The sequence below is a fragment of the Vanacampus margaritifer genome, chromosome 7, assembly GCF_051991255.1.
Source record: "Vanacampus margaritifer isolate UIUO_Vmar chromosome 7, RoL_Vmar_1.0, whole genome shotgun sequence".
NCBI lineage: Eukaryota > Metazoa > Chordata > Actinopteri > Syngnathiformes > Syngnathidae > Vanacampus > Vanacampus margaritifer.
Window position 1 is genome coordinate 22,157,007 of NC_135438.1, and position 23,142 is coordinate 22,180,148.

The 23,142-nt window shown below is 42.8% G+C and overlaps 1 protein-coding gene across 8 annotated transcripts in view; it reads left to right on the forward strand.

The window, feature by feature from the left end:
• The window catches only part of LOC144055581 (axin-2-like), a 131,016-nt gene that overhangs the window by 19,591 nt on the left and 88,283 nt on the right, over positions 1-23,142 (forward strand). For 5 of the 8 annotated variants that reach the window (XM_077571677.1, XM_077571682.1, XM_077571683.1 and 2 more), the window contains exon 1: positions 21,878-23,142. This exon is cut by the window's right edge. The gene's annotated coding sequence lies outside the window, so the exon portion shown is untranslated. Of the gene's footprint in view, positions 1-21,211; positions 21,395-21,578; positions 21,635-21,877 lie in introns of those variants that run through there. The other 3 variants (XM_077571681.1, XM_077571679.1, XM_077571680.1) reach the window with 1 other exon arrangement.

Below are 23,142 nucleotides of genomic sequence, written 5' to 3' on the forward strand. Positions count from 1 at the left end.
ATTAAAAAAAATGACTACATCTATTATTTTCCATGATCGCCATGACTTTTATGGATAGCAACATGTCTGCTCGGCCTGGATTTAACAAGTTGTTAGTCTTTTTCTCGGGGTCTACTTATTTGTGCAAAATGTTCTTTAACACATTTGTTAAGAAAACTACTTTTTGTGAGTACTAATTAACAAATCTTGTTTGCATTCGATTCGATGGCCCACATTTGTGAGAGTATTTTGTAGTATAGTATCCCATAAAAATTCTTGATTCTGAAAGGAAACTAAAGGTGTTCTTAAAAACCCGTCGGAGTGTTCGTCATTTATGCTAAGCACTCTATTTGCTTAGTCAACTAGGTAGGTATGTTGCTAGGTTGGGAGATGCAGCTATTAAAAAACAAACGTAGAAATATTGCCAAACTTTGTAGAGGTGCAGCACAAAAGAAACCCATTTTGGTGGTGGTCTGTTGTGAACAGTATCTGTCCATTTGTGCTCTACTGTATTTCATCCACTATTAAATGAAACGTAGACAAGATTGGATTTTGACTAAACTTGCTTAAAATTTCTGATTAATTACATAACATAATGTGTTTGTTTGTGTTATTCATTCATTTAATTTTATAAATCGATTATTGCAGTTTTTTTTTTTTTGGTTTTTGCTTTTGTTATATTTCATGATATTTCAGGATTCGTAAACCAAAGAATGGGTTGTCAGAATTTTTTTTTTTAATATTTTGCCTACGTGCAATTTTTATTCTGGCACTGTGGACAAAGTCAGTTAAAGAATAATGATGGAGAAGATGCTGTGCACAAAGTGAATCTTTAGTTTCTCCCAGCACGCTTTACTTATTTTCTATCCGTCTATCATCACCGAGCTCCTACGCCAAATCCAACTGTCTTTTTGTCATGTCTGGGAAGATCTGGCTTTGGTTGAGGGCCCTGAGTGGGTTCCCGCCCTTCCGCGGGTTGACCAATCCGGGCCCTCAGCCACTTGTGCCTGGCCCCAGGTGTGGCCAGTTACCCAATTAGTGCGGGTGTATTTAGTTCCCGGGTGGTGATCAGTCCGTGTGGGATCATTGCCGCTTGTCACGGTCACCACCGGAGTTCGGTCTGTCATTTTCACACGAAGTCACGACACTTTACGCACACATTTGACGGCCGTATCCTTTTTGGCGGCGAGCAAGCTAAACTAAACTAAGCTAAGCTAGGCTAGCATAAACAGGGCCGAGAGATTTCGACGAGCACTGTCTGATACGATTTAATAAGACACGAAATGTAGCAATTATGTTTGACTTCAATAAAGAAGTGACGGCATCAAGGCTACTGCGCAGATAAATACACCCACACTAATTGGGTAACTGGTCACACCTGGGGCCAGGCACAAGTGGCTGAGGGCCCGGATTGGTCAACTCACTCAGGGCCCTCAACCAAAGCCAGATCTTCCCAGACATGACACTTTTTTCTTATATCTCATTTCCCACTCTTTCGAACTGTCACTAAGCTGTTTGGAGATACAGTGTGAAACTCATTCCTAGAATTCACACTGAAATGCTTAGAGCTCTCACGTCAGCATTTCTTAATATGGGCTACTTTAAGTTCTACTCAACTCACACGCACACACAAACATTGCAAAGGAGAAATGAGAATGTGAGGTGAAATCTGCTAAATCGGCCAAACTCAGGAATGTATTTTCATTAGACAAGTTTGTTTGAGGGGATTGGCTGCTGAAGGAGAAAGAAAGGTTACTCCAAGGTATCAGAAACTGTGCCTGCAGTGCTGGTGTGGTGATTTGATTTGGGGGCAGGGTGGAAGTTTATCAGTTCGCTGAGGACGGTGGCAGTTTCAGTTTAAAATGACTTTTCCAGCTTCTGTGTGCGTGTGTGTTGTTCACCTCCACCTAAACCATCTTCTGTGTTGATCTCACCTGATCCAGCCCACACGTGTCTCTGTTTCTTATCTTTGTCAGTCTCCAAAAGAGATAATTACAAAACAAACAAACAAGCGACTTTCAGGAAGACTCTAATAACTCTGTGTCCTTGTCAAGCTGCAGAAACAATCATTTTTCTCAATCAAGCACTGTTGTTCTTGATTTGACACAGCTTTTAACAACATTTCAACATACCATGAAAAATATTTGCATCATATCATAAAAAGCCTTAGTATAGTATAAAGTTGTCGAAATACACACCATTTATTACAACTAAGCCACCTAAAGGTGTTGTAGCACCTATAAGTAGATTACATTGAATAGTCAATTGGCTTAAAGATTGTACAGTTCAAAATCCAACCAACATTTTCCAAAATCCCCTATGAAGTCGACAAAAATGCACAACATCAAACGAGATGTGAAATTTCCTACTTACATTCCAAACATGTTTTGGTCTTGATATACTGTAGTTTTGTGTTGTTGTTCTTCTTTTTTTTCTTTTTTTTTAAATACAAAAGTGTGATTTAAGAATGTTGAATAGTGACGTGTCTGCTGGCTAACACATTTTTTAAATTACTTGCACAGTTTGAAAAAAACAAACACTGTGTGTGTGTGTCCATGTGCATGTTTGTGTAGTCTAACGTTCTGCTTGGAACGCAGCAATGTTCGCCGAGCATGGTAGGGGTCTCAATAATTGAATGTACGGTAGGGTGACCAAACGTCCGGTTATGACCGGGACAGACCCGTTTTTTTTAGCCTTGGGTGCCGCATCCCGGTGGATTACACCAACCTCACTGTTTTGTCCTGATGTTACGCATCCCGTTTTTGCCATGTGTATGTCAATCAAACAGTTGTTAGAGCGAGTCATATGATAAGCCTATTAAAAGGCAATTCAACTGTTGAATGTCTTCCTGTTTACTTCCCAATTCACATTTGTGTTCTCATTCATTTCCACATCTAATCAGTAGCAGACGTTTAAGAAATAGAACTACTTCATGCTTTTGCATCGAAAAATGATGGGAAATGTATCTACCATCCACTGCGGTCACTACTCGCCGGTCAGGTAACACAAGCTGAGGTTTCTAGCGTTATATTTCTAATGCGTGCCCGGTGCCAGGTAAACTGCACAGCCAGCTTCCAATAAGTGTCGGGACAGAGCAAAAAAGGTTGGATAATGGTGAATGCGTTGACTTGTATAGCATCTAGCATTAGCAATTGCACCGACGAAGATTGACAAATGATTACATTTTGGGAAGATTTATTGTATATTTTATTTTCAGCAAAATTGTAGCGTCCTGGTTTTTAATTTTGAAAATCTGGTCACCAAAAGGTGGATGCGGCTCATTCACAACTGCGTGTGAATTTGTTTTGTTTTTTTCCTTCCACTTGGGCTGCACTGTCCCACTTGGGAAATTCTTGGTACTCCTGATTTGCAATTTGGGCCTGATACGGGGGCACAGCTCATTAATACTGGGGCATGTAAAGACACCCCTGGTTGTTAGTGACTGTGTTTAGCAAATTATTAAATGTTTTGGCCCTCTCTCGCAACGTTTAACCTTCACACATTGGCTGGGATCAATCAATACAGATGCCTTTTTATAGGGAAATAGTGACTAGGTTTATGCAGATTGGAATAGAATGAATTTTGAGTCATTCACGCACGGTGAGAACACAATTGGCCAATATGCAGCATTTCATGAATCTGACAGTGATCTCGTCTGTGCGCTCAAATTGTGCGCAGAGTAAGAGCATTTCTATGCATTTATTAGTAATTAAGGCCCAAAGGTAGTTTACATTTGTGTTCCTAAGAACACAAGTCTCTTTGTAAATTGGAACGGCTATGTAGCTACTTGTTAACCCCAAATTAGGTCATGCTGATCGTGATTGCTAACCGTTTAGCATAGGCTAATCTTGTTGGTGTTTAATAATGCATATGTATAGAAGATAATAAATTATGAGTACAATTTACGTCCAACCTTAGTGGATTAACAAATAAATAAATAAATAAATAAAGTGTGTGTGAGTGTGTGCGTTACTTGATGGTTCGATCAAATAATCGATGGGATAAGCGATTTTAAAGAGATGGTGACTTTGGAGTTGTTGCATTTTGAGTTGTAATGAGCTGAGTATGGCACAAGGACACTGATGGTGTAGTGGTAAATTGGCCTAACTTCACTACAGGCAGCGCGGGTTTTGGTCCTCATCAATAATGGTGTGAATCTGAGTCTGAGTGTACTGTAAATGCTTTCCCTGCTTGGATAGTTTAAAAAGCACCCTGTGGCTCTGAACAGTATAAGCGGTCTTGAAAATGGTTAGGTGGGCTATAACGGAAATATTTTAGCACGGTGTTGTTCAGCATGTCGTGATTTAGCATATTTACCTTGTGCTAATATGGCTTTTCTCCGGGTACTCTGGCTTCATTCCAGATGTTAGATTAAAGGACCTAAAGCGTCAAGATGGTTCATTTTTTACTAACAAGCTGACATTACCAGCGGTAAGGGATGCCGTCAAGCTGAAGAAGGAGTCCTATCGGGCCTTTTTGGCCTGTGGGACTCCGGAGGCTGCTGACGGGTACCGGCTGGCCAAGCGGAATGCGGCTCTGGCGGTCGCTGAGGCAAAAACTCGGGCATGGGAGGAGTTCGGTGAGGCCATGGAAAACGACTTCCGGACGGCTTCGAGGAAATTCTGGTCCACCATCCGGCGTCTCAGGAGAGGAAAGCAGTGCACCGTTAACACTGTGTATAGTGGAGACGGAGTGCTGTTGACCTCGACTCGGGACGTCGTGAACCGGTGGGGAGAGTACTTCGAAGACCTCCTCAATTCCACCAACACGCCTTCCTTTGAGGAAGCAGGGTCTGGGGACTCTGAAGTGGGCTCCCCTATCTCTGGGGTCGAAGTCGCCGAGGTGGTTGGAAAGCTTCTCGGTGGCAGGGCCTCGGGGGTGGATGAGATCCGCCCGGAGTTCCTGAAGGCTCTGGATGTTGTGGGGCTGTCGTGGTTGACACGTCTCTGCAGCATCGCGTGGACATCGGGGACGGTGCCTCTGGATTGGCAGACCGGGGTGGTGGTTCCCCTTTTTAAGAAGGGGGACCGGAGGGTGTGTTCCAACTTTAGAGGGATCGCACTCCTCAGCCTCCCGGGTAAGGTCTATTCAGGGGTGCTGGAGAGGAGGGTCCGTCGGGAGGTCGAATCTCGGATCCAGGAGGAGCAGTGTGGTTTTCGTCCCGGCCGTGGAACAGTGGACCAGCTCTACACCCTCAGCAGGATCCTCGAGGGTGCGTGGGAATTCGCCCAACCAGTCCACATGTGCTTTGTGGACTTGGAGAAGGCGTTTGACCGTGTACCTCGGGGAGTTCTGTGGGGGGTGCTTCGGGAGTATGGGTTACCGAGCCCCCTGATACGGGCCATTCGGTCCCTGTACGACCGATGTCAGAGTCTGGTCCGCATTGCCGGCAGTAAGTCGAATTTGTTTCCGGTGAGGGTTGGACTCCGCCAAGGTTGCCCTTTGTCACCGATTCTGTTCATAACTTTTATGGACAGAATTTCTAGGCGTAGCCGAGGCGTTGAGGGGGTCCGGTTTGGTGGCCTCAGCATTGCATCTCTGCTTTTTGCAGATGATGTGGTGCTGTTGGCTTCTTCAAGCCGTGACCTCCAGCTCTCGCTGGAGCGGTTCGCAGCCGAGTGTGAAGCGGTTGGGATGAGGATCAGCACCTCCAAATCCGAGACCATGGTCCTCAGTCGGAAAAGGGTGGAGTGCCCTCTCCGGGTCGGGGAGGAGGTCCTGCCCCAAGTGGAGGAGTTCAAGTATCTTGGGGTCTTGTTCACGAGTGAGGGTAGGTTAGAGCGGGAGATCGACAGGCGGATCGATGCAGCGTCTGCAGTGATGCGGACGCTGTATCGGTCCGTTGTGGTGAAGAAGGAGCTGAGCCGAAAGGCGAAGCTCTCGATTTACCGGTCGATCTACGTTCCTACCCTCACCTATGGTCACGAGCTGTGGGTCGTGACCGAAAGAACAAGATCCCGGATACAAGCGGCCGAAATGAGTTTCCTCCGCAGGGTAGCCGGGCTCTCCCTTAGAGATAGGGTGAGAAGCTCGGTCATCCGAGAGGGACTCAGCGTCGAGTCGCTGCTCCTCCACGTTGAGAGGAACCAGTTGAGGTGGCTCGGGCATCTGGTTCGGATGCCTCCTGGACGCCTCCCTGGGGAGGTGTTCCGGGCATGTCCTACCGGCAGGAGGCCCCGGGGACGACCCAGGACACGCTGGAGAGACTATGTCTCTCGGCTGTCCTGGGAACGCCTTGGGGTCCCGTCGGATGAGCTGGCTGAAGTGGCTGGGGAGAGGGAAGTCTGGGCTTCCCTGCTAAAGCTGCTGCCCCCGCGACCCGACCCCGGATAAGCGGAAGAAGACGGACGGACGGACGGAAGCTGACATTATGTATTTTTGCTCAGTCAAATGAAACTGGCATTCACAATGAGACGCTAACAGAGGCCCCAGACCTTGCAGAACATCTTTCAGACTGTGAAAGTAACTCGGGACCTCTGTCGGAGGGGGATGCCATGGATGCGTAGCATACTAGGAGCTTGGCAATCTTTAACGCATAAGGTAGCTTGAGCAAGGCTATAAAGTGTGTCATCTTTGAAAACTGGTCCACTATCGTAAGGATGACTGTATTATCTCTTGAAGAAAGTTAGCCAGTGACAAAATCCAAGGTAATGTGGGAGTGATCGTGCACAGGATGGGACGAGAAGGGGTTGCAAAGACCAGTAGGGGAGCCATGTGATGCATGAAAAGAAAACATAACTCATCATAACACTCTGCTGTATATTTTGTGTTGCCCACTGCAAAGGACAGTACAAAAATGCTTCATCTTGCGATATGATGCCGGGTTCAAAGGCACCTCAACAGTCTCAGAGTATGATCCTCAAGTTTTAAAACCCTAATTTTGTAGATGAACACTGCTACGCTAATTAGCGAACCACCAGGCTTCCTGTTCTGTCTTCCTCTGTTGGTCAGTGTTATTTTTTGTTTTTCTTGGATGGGTGTGTGACTGTGAAGAACAATTCCTTGGCCAATAAATTTGACTCCTTGATTCCTGTTTGAAAAATAAATAAATAAATACCTTCATGAATCACTGATATGTATTCACAGAATTCTTAGATTAAAAAAATAATGCAATGAAAAAAATGTATCATGAGGACATAATGGTATTCAAATCCAAATACATGGTGCAACTATAGAATCGCCTAAAATTAATTAATTTCATTCGTCATTGATCACCAAAAGTGTTTGGTGGAGGGTTCTCCCATTGGTGAATGCCACATTCTTCTCCTTGAAACTGTGTGGAACAAATTGTTTTGTGAATGTAGCCAATAGTTCCTTGATGTCTGAGGGCACCTAAATGTCACAATAATAATATTCAGTTTAAGACAAAACTTGTTTCTCTCCTGAGGTATTCTCTTTCTTCCTTCCTTCTATTGCCACCGTCCTTGTCACCTTGAGGTGTAGCAGAGTGATGGATGATATTTAGAGACTGCGTTAGTGGCGTAAGATAAGAATGAAGGAGAGTCGGGAGGGAAAATGAGGAAGATGAGACAAGCATAAATGGAGTAGACAAACTAAGAGACGTAAAGGTGGGTGTTTTTCGTTTTATTGTGGTTTCTTGCATTAGACTCATACAGTTGCTGTGCACAGCTGATAGCACCGCAATTGGCACATGAACACACATTATACACGCAAACACATGCTTCCTCTGGCTTAATGCTTGCTCGATGTGGCAATCACCATGGTAACAAAATGTACAGAACACAATCGGGTGGGTTATTTTAAGTTTCAAAGACATGGAAACAACAACGGGGACAACAAAGGGAGGAAGAGAACTAGGGACCAAGACGAGCGAGAGAGAGAGAATAAGACGAACATCAATGTGCAAAGTGCAAGCAGATGGAAATCTGAGGTGTGTGTGTGTGCGTGTGTTAGTATCCAAGGTCACAGCCCACAACTATCTGAAGAGAAGGCAAAAAGTGATAGTGAGGTATAGCAAATTGACAAAGGGTAAAGCATCTCCAATATATTCTTTAAAATCATTTTGACCAAATTTATTAAAATATTTTTTCCCCATGTATCACTATTTATGAATACTTGTGGGCATAAATGATTATTATTTGCACGATGTCAAATTGAAATAAACCTGTCGTGTAAATATAATAAATACAGGAAACTGACTGTTCACTCAAGTTTTTGTGCCAGCTGGATTTATTCTGAGTGGATTCATCTACTCTACTACTCTAATCTCTCTGTCTTTGTCTCTTGTTTCCATCTCTTTTTCCCTTGTACTCCTCTTTCATTTCCACCTCCATTGCGTTCTATCTCAAAGATTGTGAACTTTCCATACATGGACATTAAAGAGCTTTAGGATGGTGAGGATTGGTCAAAGTTTTAGTACATCAAATAACATCTCTCTCATCTAAATATATATATATATATATATATATATATATATATATATATATAATTTAAATTATTTTATACTGTCTTACCTTTTGTGGTGTGTGCCTTTATTTGGAGTGCTGTTCATGTTGTACCCGGTTTGGCCACTGAGGGGCAGTGTGGTTCCACGTGGTCTAATACACTGTTAAGTTGTAGCCACATTAAAGAGTAGAAGGAAAAAGTATTTCCCATATAGTACCCATTTTAATTTCTATTTTATGTTTTTTTACATTTAGAGGCATTTTTTGCTCAGATGTTTTGGTTGAAGTCCGAATTGTACAAGTTCCAAGATTTTCAATTCATAATTATTTGATTGACAATGATTTTTGCTTCAATCTATAGATGTGCAAGGAACTGTAATGATCTACTCCAGTCTGACTCGCTAATGCTAATTAGCGCGCTACTCGCGGCACTTTTATCACTCAAAAGAACGGCTCCACGCTGAAAAAAAAACTTTTATTGGAATAACTTGATCGTGACTTTTTCCTTCTACTCTCTAATGTGGCAACAACTTAACAGTGTATTAGACCACGTGGAACCACACTGCCCCTCAGTGGCCAAACCGGGTACGACATGAGCAGGGCTCCAAATAAAGGCACACACAGACAAAGGCAAAACAGTGTAAAATATTTTAAAATAAAATCGATTTAGGGACATTTAAAATCAATTCTGAATCGTACTAAATGAGAATCGCAATTCTTTTGAGAATTGATTTTTGGGCAGACCCCTAGCGATGTGTGTGTGTGTGTGTGCGTGTGTGTGTGTGTGTGTGTGTGTGTGTGTTGCAAACCAAATAAAAGCAGACGACAGTCTGGTATGGCGCAGTGTGTTTTACCACAATATGCCTAAAACATAATATGATGACCTGCATGTTTTGCTACCAGGTTAGACTACCACCTCCACTATCTTCCAAACCTTCCTCCTGTTCATTACTTTGCTACCCTATTAATTTATGTCAGCTGGTTTTCTCTGCTGTTTAGAGATACTACCAAATCATATTATGTCAGTCATGGGGGGTTCTTGTGGGTGGGTGGGGTTAGAGAAGCGGGCGAGAGATCAAAGATGTTCCTACAATCATATCATCGTGGATATGGGATGTGTGTGTGTGTGTGTGTGTGTGTGTGTGTGTTAATTTGAACATATGCAAACATAAGTCAAGCAACTGTGTATGAAGGTGTGTTCATCCTGAGTTGTTAGTAAATTGATTTTTTTTTTTACTTCTCTGATGTCTGTTAATCATTTTTAACTTTCTTTACAATGTAAAAAAAAAAGTCATCATAAACTTCGACATTATTTATAGCCTGACTCGTGAGAGCCCTTTACGCAATACTTTTTATCTTAAAACAAATTTGTGCCGCATTACTACTCTGCATATTTGTGGTGTTTAGATACCGAAATAATTGTGAGTGTCAACGGACAACAGCGTTGTTGATTGCATGCAGTAACCCGAAGGAGGCGTTATACTGCACATACCCCGGCCTACAACATGCTAGCAGCAGCGTGGCTGAACAGAATACAGTGGTTTATGTATGACTTTGAGTACCAGGCAAGAAAACTTCACAAAACAATGCCTGGCTACAGTGGCTTGTTAAGCCCAAAAAGGTGCATTTGTTGTGCAGTGCGGATCGGCAGTCGTTTGTGTTCACACTTGAAGCGAAACACACTAAGTCTGTTTGGAAGCCGACTGAGACCACATCAAAAAATAAATAAATAAATTCATTGGCTTGTGGTAGAGTGTCCGCCCTGAGACTGTGAAGTTGTGGGTTAAATACCCGGCCGGGTCATACCAAAGACGATAAAAATGATTGACACTCAGCATTACAGGTTGGAATTGGGGAGTTAGATCAGCAAATGATCCCCGAGTGCAAGCCCCTGCTGCTGCTCACCACTCCCTCAGTGGATAGGGCAATTGCAGAGAACAAATTTCACCCCACTTAGATGGATGTGATAATCAGTGGTACTTTAACCTTAAAATAAATAGCTATTTTTAGAACAAATCCATGTGCTACTCATGTTGTCAACAGGAGTTTTTATTTTTGGATTTTTGGAGGCTTCAACTATATGTCCCCTCCTGTTGTCCACTTACCAAGAAGTGAGGAGGGCTGCTGACGTCAGGCACGCACAGGGTCACAACAGGGGGGCGTGGAAATGAGCTGTCATGGCTTGTGAAGTTCACAAAAATGTCTCATTTTTACTAGGCCGTTTCATCACGTATTTACCAAAGCAATTACTGAATCACATTATCTGTGGCGCCGTTTATCATAGACAATATTTACAGTACATATACATAACCGCCATCTTCAGTACGTCAACGCCACAGCCGTATTAGATGTGGCAAAGTGAAGCTGTTTGCTTCGTTCACTTGCTCTTAGGAGATTTGTCATCAAGCCACAACTGATTGGATGATTAAGAAACCATTGCTTTTGATTGGATCATGTCATTCTAACTCAATCTTCTAAAATGATTTGCTGATTTAAGGGTGAATACAATTGCCATATCTAATATGGCGGATGCGCTGATATATCGCTGTGAACGGGAATCTTGGTGGTGTGGACCAATCGCATACTGATGTACTTCACAAACCTTGCTGATGTAAACTGTAGGGAATACATTGATACTTATTTTGTAGCATATTTGTAGTGTCTTTCTGTGACATTGTATGTACAAAATAAGCAACCTATTGTACTCATATGAGGATATGATTTTTTTTGTTTTTTTGTTTGTTTTTTAGAGAAAACTACTGATTGTAGGAAGCTTAAATTCTGTATGTACTTTGGGCTTTTCTGGTGCAAAAAAAGCCATGTTTTCTTTAAAGGTATGAAAACAAAAGCTTGGTTCTCAAGGGATGAATGATCAACCGAGGGATTGTTGTTGCATTTCATGTTGAGGTTCATTTGGTATGGTCTATCCCGCTGTGCTATTCATGCTCTTGCTTCTAGTGTATTTTTATATTTTGGAAATTTGCACTTTTGAAACATTTTTGAAAGTGTTGCTTTCTACTTTTATAGTGTGTGTGTGTGTGTGGTGTACTCAAGGTGACCAACACATCACACTACATTTCTAAAGGTATCTCCACCGGCAATCTTGAGTTTACTCTCCGCTCCCAAACCAGATGTCTGACATAACACCAACACTGACTTGTGAAAAGCAACACTGTGCTACAGGGTATTCTGACTTGTGGGAAATGCAAAGAAGAAGAAAAAGTAGTAGAAGAATATTTTTGATTTTTGATTTTTGAAAAAATACATTTATTTGCCGCTCTTATTTACATTCTTTTCCTAAACACACAGGTCGGCAAGAGCAATTTCATAAATAGATAAAAAAATAAAATGCTTTCACAGCAGAACATCGCTAAAACACAACACCTCTTCATTCACGTCGCACAGTGCCCCGTTAACAGTCCACATGTCACAAAAACTCTCCAGATCTCCTGCTCTCTTGTAAAAACTAAAATCAATAAAAAGTCTGGACTTTATCAACTTTTTACACAGAACCGTGGGATCAACTTCTGCCCCATCGTCAACTTTCCTTTTTCGGGACAACCACACACCCATCTTGGCCTGGCTCAAAACAAAGTTTAAAACCCTGCTTTCCCTCTTGAACTGGCCCTTGTGGTTAAAACCATAAATAAAAGAGTGCTTGTAAAAAACTACATTGCATTGGGTAAAAAGCCTACCAACCAAATCAAAAACCGAACGCAAACGCTCGCACTGATAAAAACAATGAAAGACTGTTTCCCTGTGTCCACAAAAGGGGCAGGTATCCGCCACGGCCGGATTTATCGCGGAGACAAAGGAGTTCACGGCCACGATGCCGTGAAGGATCCGCCACTGAACGTCGCCATGTTTTTTGACCACTGGGGCCTTGTATAAAGTGCCCCAAGCTGGCTTCAGTTTTTCGTCCATAACTCTCCTCCATGGAGTGTCCAATCGTCCGGTAAGTTTGTTTTTATGCAAGGTCTTAACCATTGTTTGGTAAAATTGTTTTCCGGGCGCGGCTCCCAAAGAAACTGCTGGAATGTTCTCCAGCAGGGGGCCGCCGCAGTCACCCAAGTCTGGGAGCAGGCCGATGTGGGGGAAGCCGTCCTCTGGGTTCAGAGTTAGGGAACCACTGCCATACAGACTGAGGAGGGAGCGCTCATGTCCAGCCAGTCTGCTTTTCCAGTGGTTCAGCAGCTGTGTAACGACCCTCACGGAATTTAGCCCCAGAATGGAGGCCAGCGGAGCGGGGTCCTCGAGACTGGGACCGGTCAGCTCCACCACTCTGCCAAGCGTTGCGACCCCTGCAGCTTGAAGGGTCTTGGACAGAGTCGCTCCCCCCCAGCTAGGGTAGTCCAGCAGGGTTCCCTGGAGGACAGGTTCCTGCATGAGCCAGTACAGTGAGTCGGCCTGCTCCGCCCGCTGTTTTTTCAGGAAGTTCCAGACTTTAAAAACACTCCGATAAAAACAAGGCAGAGAAACTGTGCTCATGCGAGACAAGTCCATTAAAAACAAACTAAAATCCAGCCCACATAAACCTAAACGCTGCAAAGTGCATCGGGCTAATGGTCTCCACAGAACATCCTTGGGGCCAGTCAGGAGCCTTTGCACAAACTGGAGTCTAAAAGCAGCGCCCCTGCTGGCCAAATGCACCAAGCCCTGCCCCCCCTCTTCTTTAGGGAGGAAAAGGATGCTCTGTGGAACCCAGTGCCTCCTGCCCCCCCAAAAGAAATCAATTAAAATGCGCTGTAACTCTTCTAGGAGAGAGGCTGGAGGGTCCAAGACCATTAGTTTGTGCCACAAGGAAGACGAAACCAAGTTGTTGACTATGAGGGTTCTGCCCCTGTAGGACATTTTTGGCAGTAACCATTTCCACCGTTTTAACCTCACCCTCACCATCTCCAACACATTTTCCCAGTTTTTCTTTTTGTAGGTCTCATCTCCCAAAAAGATGCCCAAATATTTAAAACCCCCAATTTTCCATTCCAGTTCGCCCGGCAATTTGAGCTTGTCCTTCAGCCCCTCTCCCACCATGAGAGCCTCGCTCTTCCCCCAGTTCACACGCGAAGATGAAATAAAACCAAACTCTGTCACAACTTTTTTTAAAATGTCAATGTCCTCTTGTGACTTTAAGAGTTAAAACCACTACATCATCAGCATAGGCAGATAATTTGAAAGACATGCAACACTGGGGGATGTGCACACCGTTTAAAGTTTCCCTTAACTTGTGGAGCAGAGGCTCTATGGACAGAGAATACAGCATCCCAGAGAGAGAGCAGCCCTGCCTCACCCCCCTCCGGACGTCGAACGGGGCACTCAGACCACCATTTATTTTAAGAACGCTCTCAATATCGCAATAAAACACCTGGATCATGGCTATAAAATCAGGGCTGAAACCAAAGGCTCCCATGGTTTGCCACAGGTACTGATGTTCAACCCTATCAAAAGCCTTTTCCTGGTCTATGGAAATGAGGCCAGTCCCAATAGCCAAGGAATTGCAGAGTTCCAAATAATCCCGAATTAGATTTATATTATCACTGATGAGCCTGCCCGGCACGCAATAGGTCTGATCAGGGTGGATGATGGACGACATCACCCCTCGCAGCCTAAGGGCCAGCGCTTTGGAGAAGATCTTGTAATCCGAGCACAGCAAGGACACAGGCCTCCAGTTCTTAATGTCCTGCAGGTCTCCCTTCTTTGGTAGCAGGGTGATGATGGCCCTCCTGCAGCTCAACGGGAGCTTCCCATTTTTGATGCTGTCGTTAATCACGGCAAGCAAGTCTGGTCCGACAACCGGCCAGAAGGACTTGTAAAAGTCCACCGAAAGGCCATCAATGCCAGGAGCCCTGCCACACTGCAGGCTCCCCAGGGCAGCTTCCAGCTCCTCGAGCCTCACCGGTGCCGCCAACTGAGGGGTTTGCTCCTGGCTCACCTGAGGGAGACCGCTTAAAAAATTGCCGTGTGCCTCTGGATTACTTGACCACTCATTCCTATAAAGGTCTCTGTAGAAACCGGCAGCATATTTCCTGATCCCAGAAGAATCTGAGACTTCGGAACGGCTACCCGTGCGTAAGCAATGAATGATCTTCCTTTGTCCATTTTTCTTCTCAAGCCCAAAGAAAAACTGAGAGGGGGCATCCATCTGCGAGATGTTCATAAAACGTGACCTGACCAGCGCCCCCTGTGCAGAAACCCCGAGCAGGCTGGCCAACGCCGACTGTTTGGACTTGAGGGAGTCTAAAACTCCTCGATTTCCCGTAGAAGCAGCTACAGACTGTAACTCCTCTACTTGTCTCTCCAGACCACTTACAGTCCGGGTCAACTCACCCGTGGCAAAGCGAGTGAAGTTCTGGCACAGTTGTCTGGTTTGAGTTTTTCCGTAATCCCACCATTGCTGGATGGTGGGAAAACTGGGTCTGCTCTCTCTGTGAGATAAGCAAAAAACTTAAAAGCTGTTTTAAAAGCCTGATTATTCAAAAGAGCTGTGTTAAAATGCCAATAGGCGCTACGTAAGCGAATGTTCTGAATAAAAACGGAACAAGAAACAAGAAAATGATCGCTAAAACCAACAGGCCGAATCGAGCACCTTTGAAAAATATTTAAAAGGTGACTAAAACAGTAAAAGCGATCAAGTCTGGCGAGGGATAAATAATTCTCATACCTATGGCTCCATGTGTACTGTCGTGTGTCATTATGAAAGACTTTCCATAGGTCAGACAGCTCGTGGTCTTTAATGAGCTGTCTGAGTCTGTGAGACGATCCAGGGTGTGGCTCAGGATGATTCCTGTCCAGAGCGGGATTTTCTGTGCAATTAAAATCACCGCCTAAAAACACGAAATCACCACAACACGCTTTAAGAGCATCACCTAACTTATCTAAAAACATGATCCTCTCCACCCCTCTGGTTGGAGCATAGGCATTTAAAAATACTAACTTAACATTTTCATAAAAAGCTATAACTTTCAGCAAAAAACCTGGAATAATTTCCTCTACACTAAAAGAAGCCGGCAAAAAATTCTGAGCTAATAAAATACCAACTCCCCCACTGGCACTGGAACCATGGCTCAGAATTACCTCCCCCTTAAAATCTATATTCCATTCACAGACATTGTTGTCAGTGCTGTGCGTTTCTTGAAGAAACAACACATTTAGTCTATTCAATTCCATCATCTTAAAAAGAGCAGCTCTTTTGAAATCAGCCCGGGCACCATTCACGTTCAGAGTTCCCATATTAAAATCACACATAAATGGGAAAATAAATAGCGACCCATTAGGACAACACAGCATTGACACAAACAACAATAAAATGAGATTAATCCCCAATTTCATCATTGTGCAATTCATCTTTGGCTTTCGCTATGCTCTTTCTGAGCCGATAAATTTCTTGGTCGGTGAGCACTTCCCCAAGCCTTCGTGAAAGAGGCTTTGCGGACTTAATAAAAAGCCTGAGATCGGGAAAATGCTCGGATATGGCGGTTTGCCGTACCCCTTTTGTTTCTTCAAGAAACCTCTTTATCATTTCAACAGAGTAGGGTACATCGTTGTCATCCTGTGTAAAATCACATTCACTTTCAGTCGTTTTTCTATTTTTAACCATACCTTTCACCAGAACATTAAGTTTTCTCTTTTGTGACACTTTCAGTAATGTGTCATCATCATCCATTCCCTCATCACCCACATCAGCCATGTTTTCATTCACAAACACATTATCACACGGTCGTAGAATGACAGCGTTTGTTCCCTTTTTTTCTTTTATCGATCCCTCTAATACGTTATCGGTTTGTGGCGGTGGCGGGCCAGCTCCTGTCAACTCCAACGCGGCCCCACCCACCACCGCCACCGCATCAACCGAACCCGCCAACCCCGCCGTCGCCGTCACCGGGGCGACCAGAGCCGACGGACCGGCCAACACCGGAGCCCCCGGAGCCGACGGACCGGCCATCACCGGAGCCTCCGGCGCCGCCGATTCTTCCGGCTCCGCGGGCAGCGGCGCCCCTTCGGCCGCCGCCGCATCCCCGGGTGGGGGGGCGCTCCTGTCCGGAGCGGAAGGCTACGCCGGTCCACCACCGAAAAACAAACACCGACACTAACCACTAAGTTTTACAAAAAAACACTACAAGATAAAGAAAAAAACTATACATAAATATCAAAAAAGAGATGAAAAAACACAAAAAAAACGCTCAAAAAGTTTTCGCACTTCTCCCTCTCTCTCACCCTCCCACTCCTCACAGAAGAAGAAGAAGAAATAGAAGAAGCTAGGGAAATACACAGAAGAAACAGTGGTAGAGAGATACAAGAAGCTAGGCTAACTTATCTTAACAGGCAACTAAATTGTGGATACAAACTGTGCATGTCATTTGTGGTGAATGACTTGGGAAAAACAGATTACACAAACACTCAACACAAAAATGTGTGCCTCAATCTGTGTATGGCAACAGTGCAAGCTTAAGATTGCCTCCTATTTGGCGAGCGTGCCATTTCACATCACAAGCATGGAGTCCGCAGCTTAGCGAGCCTTGGTGTTAACCACACACATAAGGATTTCCAATCATGAATCGTGAACAGTTTTAACAACTTGGACTGTCGACCCTGACAGTTTTTTGTTTTGACGTGTCGTTCTATTACATTTCTCATGTTGTTCAGCCCTTTTCTTTTTGTTAGTCAAGTCCAGAAATAGATTGGACAGTTGTAAACGGTCGTAATGTAATTTCATCTAAGTACTTTATTTTGGCAGACATCAAGCTGTCTGGGTTTGAATCAGTGGGGATTAATGTTCGTGTTTTAGAAGTAACCCGTATATTCAAACATGGCATGACACACAGTTACTGAAATACATAACACTGACACTCCCTCACATTTGGGCATTGAAATACAAAGCATTATTACTGACATACTCAACAATTTCAAATAATTTAAACACTGATGGCTGCAGCAGAAATCTGCTATACATTGTTCACATTTGTTTGTCTTCTTGTACCCTGGTGACAAATCAAATGCTATTTTTGTATATCAGTTTGTTTGTCTGACTGTTTTACCGTCTGATCAGAAACTATAATGAAGCAAGAAGGGGAAAACTCTCACAAGGATCTCTAACAACAAATGACAAATGACTTACATTTATGGGACAATGGTGAGATTCAGTTACTGTTTCAGTTTAGTTTGTATTTTCAGTTGTTAGCTGGTGAGGTCTCAAGAGAATGCAGGAAAAAATGACCATGAAAGGAAAATGATGGCGGCAAATAGAAGTAGAGGCTCAAAGAGACAAAACAACAGAATCTCGTCCTTGGTGATCAATGCGTGTGCTATTGTCTGTTGTTTTTCTCTGTCCTCAAGGACGAAGGAAGACGGGAAGTACAAAAGTTGTGCATGAAGTGTTCAGCCCACCAGATAGATGTCTGACAGGCTGGATTCAAAACTAATGGCTGTTGCTTTCACCTTTCATAGTTTAGCGGTATAAACAGTTGTTACTTTCTATGAATTAATTAGTCAGTTTGTCTCAAAATTGTAGGTGAAAGCAACAAAGTCAGAGTGGTAATTATTTTCGCCTCAGAACACAAATGTTTGTTTCAAACTTTGATATCCTCTATCATTAAAAGAAAATACATCTTTTCACATATTTTTCTTGGAGAACTGGTTGAACACACACTAAGACAAGGGTAGGCAACCCTGGTCCTTGAGAGCCGCTGTCCTGCGTGTTTTTGACGTCTCCCTTCTCCAACACAGGTGAGGATCGTTATCAGGCTTCTCCAGAGCTTGCTGATCAACAGATCATTTGAATCACCATCTAAATATGCAGGACTCCGGCTCTCGAGGACCAGGGCTGCCTATCCCTGCCCTAAGAGAAGATTGGGATAGGAACCATGAGTCGTGTTGGACAAAGTTACTTCCAAAATGTATCAAAGACAGTGTTTCCCAAACCATCTTGAAACTTGGGCAGGCCACCCAAGTAATTATATATATATATATATATATATATATATGTATATATATATATATATACTAAGAAAAAAATATAGTAAAATAAGAAAATCATTACTTCAAATAAGCAAAATTATCTGCCAACCGAACAAGAAAATTGTACTTAAATTTACCTGTAAGATTTTGAAAAATAAGAAAATCATTACTTCAAATAAGCAAAATTATCTGCCAACAGAACAAGAAAATTGTAATTAAATTTACCTGTAAGATTTTGAAAAATAAGAAAATAATACTAGGCCCATATAAACCACTGCGGTCTTGAAAATAGTAAGTAATGTCGACTTTTTTCAAGCTGTAATAAATAGAACAATTTTTTTTAAATACATGGGTTGTTTTTTTTTGCACTAGGATAACTTGAGTTAAGCCTGAGTTTCAAGCAGGGAGGTAACAGGTCCCATTTTCTTTGTCATAACCCAGCCAGGAATCAAACCCACAACCTTCAAGTCTGAGTGTAGGCACTCTACCACTAGACCACTGAGCTGGTAATCAAACAAGGGAAAATGTGCCGAGTAAATATAACGAAATGAACCATATTGCACTGTTCTGATTGTTTTCATACTTTTTTTCCATTTATTTTATTACTAGATCATGCAAAATCTTTAAAAAAAAAACTTATGGAACCCCAGTTCAGGGCCTTTGATGTTGGTTAGTTGTCATTTTAAAATGTGGGAAATGCTTGTTTTAATCCTCACAGTACTTAAAACTGACTAGTAACACTCAATGGCAAGACTGCCTGATCAAATAAGATAATTAAGTAAAAAGTATATTAAAATAAGCACGATTGATTTTTCATGACAATTTCATTTTAAGTAAAAAATAACTTAGAAAATAGGTCAAATTTAAGAAATTATATCTTTCTTAAGATTTCAGTTTTTGCACTGTACAGTAGCATTTCACCTCCAAGGATTTCATGTTGGGGCTAAACTGTCAGATGCCCGAAACCCGAGACTGTTCTAAGACTTTTCCCTTGGATTAATTTTACGCCGCCTACTATGAGGGAATCTGTGTTTTTGATCGATGGGATGCTGCTGCAACACAAACGAGCCCTCACCGGAAAGTTCGTCAGTACATACTGGGATTATGACCCGCGTACAAAAACACAAACTCACATCACACGTTGCCATCATCATCATGCCATCATCATTGAAAACAGACTATGTTACTTAAATAAGGTCCTCTATATCCTTACGATGAATTAGTCCAACAGAATTAGCGGTTACATTCGTAGCTTATGAGAGACTGTGTGGGAGGGTGGGGGCTAGGGTTAGACAAATCGTAAGCAAACCAATCATATTGCTATTTTAAGAGACTTATCTAGGCCGAAGTTAGAGTTATATGCCCAGTTCAACCTCTGGAAATATAAAAACAATCGCCACAGTATTTTGGATTGGCATTCAGCCTTCCTACCCATAGACGCTAACTATAAAAAATCTTAACGTGCTAACTAACTACTACCAATCGCCACCAGAATTGACATGCACATCTCTAATTTAGGCCTACATCAATCTCTTAAAATAGCAATGCTGCCAAAGACATACTGTTGTTACTTTATGTTTAGGGGCTTCAAAAAGAAAAAGAAAAATCTGAAAAATTTCACTGGGAAAAAAACATTGGCTGGTGGAAATTGTCTTCGGCTAGTATCTTTAGAGAGTCACAAGCCACGTTGGCTTGTCATCAAAAAAGTTAATGTAGAGCCCTGCCACTCAGAAACTATTCACTGCACTTTATTTATTGTTCAAACATGTTTACATTCATTGTGCAGCTTTAAAATTAATCTAGGACAATTATGCACTTTTTTTTATTTAAGTGAAAACTAAATTATAAGACGGCATATTATTGTCAAGTTCAACATATTTCATTGTAACAAAGTTTACTAAAGACACTGTTCTGTTAAATGTGTCTTGCGTGTTAAACTACAGTTACAAATAGGTGTGTTATAATTTTCTGTATAAAAGTTGAAAACATCGACTAAAAAATTTACTAAAATCGCTCTTTATTTCGTAGACTAAAATTGGACTAAAACTAAAATACATTTTAGTCAAAAGACTATAACTAAAACTACATGGTGGATAAGCCGCACCGTTGTATTAGCCGCAGGGTCGAATGCAAGTGAAAAAAGTAGCGGCTTATAGTGCGCAAATTACAGTAGTTAGCCTGCAGGAACTGTTGCCACTCCACAAAATGGTCACCAAACAGGCACTACATCTCTCATCATGCCTTACAGTAGTGACAGGTGAAAAATGAGGGGATGACTGGAGAGAGCTAGAGAACATGAAAGCAACCTTACCTTACTTGGAATTGGACGATGTGGGGTCCAACCCAGGACTGGTCACTCATCAGACATATATAGACAGATAAGCATTCACACCCAAGGACATTTTATAGTGCCTTCCATTGAATTAGCGTGCATGTTTTTGGATTGTGGGACAAAGTGGGATAATTAATACAAGCATTGGGGAGAACATGCTAACTGCACACAGGAAGACTGCAGCCCGGATTCAAACCCTCAACCTCAGAACTCTGAGGCACATGTGCTGACCACTACACGGTGCTGCCCTAAAATAAGAGTATCTTGGCAGAAATTTAAACACCAAAAAAGTGTCATAGCAGACATGCAAAACCTCTTCACAGCAATGATCACATCCTGTTAGTCAGCTTCAACCTCAGCCAGCCTCGCCACTACCCTGGATCAAACCATCAAACAGTATCCCCTCTTCTCTTCTCTTCTCTCGTTTTACACAAGCAGGAAAGACCTTGATGTTTCTCCAATAATTGTCGGTAGAGGTTGACTTTTATTCCTCCTCCTCCCTTTTTTCTGTTTATCTTTTTTTTTGCTCTTCCTCTTCCTTTAGAGATGAATAGTTGGCCTAGGATCAAAGGCAGATCCCAACCGGCCACCATGGCCACCACAAAGGGGTGTTGGGTGCTGGCGCAGGGCCAGGTGCTGCACACGGTCACATAGGCAGGGACAAGACATGCAGATGGGCCAGCAGAGCCCTTGTCGTCTCCGCCCCCCACACGCCTGCATACAAGAGGTCAGTGGCTAAATTATCAGAGCGTGTGCTTCCTGTAAGATGATCTAGTCACAAAATCCCTTTTGTTTCCATCTGGTTGGTCTTCTCGTTTATTTCTCTCCCCCTCCGACTGTCGTATCTTTGTTTGTTTCTTCAGCTTTCACATGCTCTTCCTCTGTGTTTGTACATTTTCTTTGCAACTCAGGAGTGGGCCTCCCAAAGACACTGCTAACATGCACAACAACAACAAAGGAAGCTGAGGTAAGAGTTCTTGTCTCCAATGACAACCAACCTCAGTTCAGTTGAACAGCCCCTATTTACATAAATATGTGTCGAGTGCCAGTGAAAATAAATTGAGGTGAACGTTGAGTGGAGTGTTCGGGGAAAATCTATCTATCTTTCTCTCTCCCTATATATATATATATATATATATATATATATATATATATATGGAGGGAGGGAGAGAGAGAGAGAAAAAAACAAATACCCCCCCCCCCAACCTACTGACCATCTCACTCGGAGGTTTGGTGTAAAGACGTCAGCCGTGCTAACAGGAAGTATGTCTGTCAAATGTTTGAGACACAGGCTGAACAATGTGTGACACTGTGTTTATTAAACAGTTAACTTTGAAGTGTCTCTGTTGTGTGGACCCACACATAGCAACACCAAGCGAGACGGTGACATATTGGACGACCCCGTGGTCCCTTGTGTCCGGAAGCCTGGTAGCTGGCTAGCTAGTGGCTAGCACTGACTCCTCACGGCATGGAAAAGATGCAATGACTGGGTAGGATAGTATACCAAGCACCGGAGGCTTTGAATGGATGTATTTTCGTGGCTGCCTTCAGTAGACAATTCCACATCATCTCAAAGCTGTCTCAATTCTTCACTTTTTTTAAGCCTGATTTCATATAATTGGCACGTTTTTTTTCTTCTTTTTTCTTTTTTTTGAATTCATTTTAATGTGGCAGGCTTGTTAAAAACACTCTTCTCAGCGGTGTGTCAAGACATTTTTATTTTCACTTATTAGGGACTACAAGTAATATCTTTCATTTTTATTTTTTTATGGCGTCCCATACCTGCATGGCTAGGAACATCACGTTTCTTAACATGCTTCTGTCTTATTGAAGTAGCACCTAAGCTCAGTTAAAATAAATAATTTAAAAAACAATTGAATTTACAACATGATTTGTGGGAAAACAAGGATTTGTGCATTCATTAGCAACCCAATTATAGACCCATTCCATTGTTACATAGCTAGCACTTGTGGTTGCTTCCAAAGTCACTCGTCAGTACACTACTGTCCATAGGTCATATACTTTAATGTCAACTCCAGCAGTTGAGAGGTCAATAAAGCCTGCAAAATAAAACTATACAATGCTTTAATGTGACCACCATGGAAAAAGCAGTTACCTCCAGCTCAGATAATGGCCCCTTTAACACAGAAAGAGGACTAATTAAAGCATGAGTAAAAAATATTTATCTCCTCGTGTAGGGTCAATTGCTTGACTGGGTAGTTTTAGAGGCAACCTTTGCCAGTTAAACGGCATGCTCTTATGAGCACCGAAGGCTAATGTTGTTTTTCAGTAATAATGAACATCATTTTCACTTTTATGTGCTCCTCCTACGGAGAAAATAGGCCTGATCTCTCCCTTTGTGGTTGCTCCAACTACTTACTTCCACCACCCACACAACACATTTTCCCAGGCAACAATGTTTCTCCAAAGTTTACAAACAATATGCCCAAAGCAGTTAGCAGTGGCCCCGCTTTC